Here is a 1,071-nt window from a genome sequence, read left to right on the forward strand (position 1 = left end):
TTTATTTATTTTTATTTATTGCATTTATTTATTGGGTGTGTGTGTGTGTGGCCAGCTCAGCCCACCAGGGGGCGGGGCTGGCTGGCATGCGGTGCTGGAGGATCGAACCGAGGTCCCTGTGCTTTGCCAAGCTTGTTTCAGGTAGGTGCTTTAGACCACTGAGCCATCTCTCCAGCCCCATTTAAAATAATTTTATTGAGAAACAAATAGCAATGAGACAGTTTCAAAACCCATTAGTAGGACAGTTTCAATAATTAATACAATGCATATTGTTGTCTTTGGAGTGGTTATTCATAGTACAAGTTGTAAACATGATATCCTGTCTGTTTAAGAATGACTGGAACTAGCTTCTTGGAAAGTACTTAGGTATCAAATTATAAATGTTTGATAAAGGCACAAGGATTACTAAAGAGGGTTCCTCTCTGTAGATCACTTAGAACCTCCTTCCCTTTCCAAAATGTGACAATAATATTCTTCAGCCCTTTTGACCTCTGTGTTCTGTGCAGTTGAAAGAAATGTTTCGGGCATACAGAAAATGATGGTTTACATTCTCAGAACCAGCGCAAGCTTCTGACTCCTGAGTTCTAGAAGTTTCAACCTCTGCTCCACTCACCTTCCTCTGTGGAGCTCAGTGTTTTCTATCTTCCACAACAATTATATCTTTAATTTTCTAGAACTTTCCGTTTTTCACTGCTCTCCAGGCTCACTATTTTTTTCAACATGGAAGCCAACTTCCTGCTTTGTGGATCCCTCTGCCTGGAATGGTAGTGCCAGACATCTGCGCAGATTATACTCTCATGAATTTTTGGGTAACTGCTGAAATGTCACCTCTAACCACACAAACAAACACCCATTATCTCTAGCTCAGGACTAGGACCATTAATTTTTCTCATAATATTTGATAGTGGACAACAAATATTTATGGACTTTCTAGCAAAAAAGTAAATTCCATAATAATACAACAGATAGACTGTTCACTGCTATAAACTAAAAATCTATAAAATGCTGAAAACATAAATTTTGGTGACTGGATAAATGAATACACACAGAGACTTATGACTCAGATGAGTT

Source organism: Octodon degus, unplaced genomic scaffold (assembly GCF_000260255.1).
Source record: "Octodon degus isolate 3935 unplaced genomic scaffold, OctDeg1.0 scaffold00059, whole genome shotgun sequence".
Lineage (NCBI taxonomy): Eukaryota > Metazoa > Chordata > Mammalia > Rodentia > Octodontidae > Octodon > Octodon degus.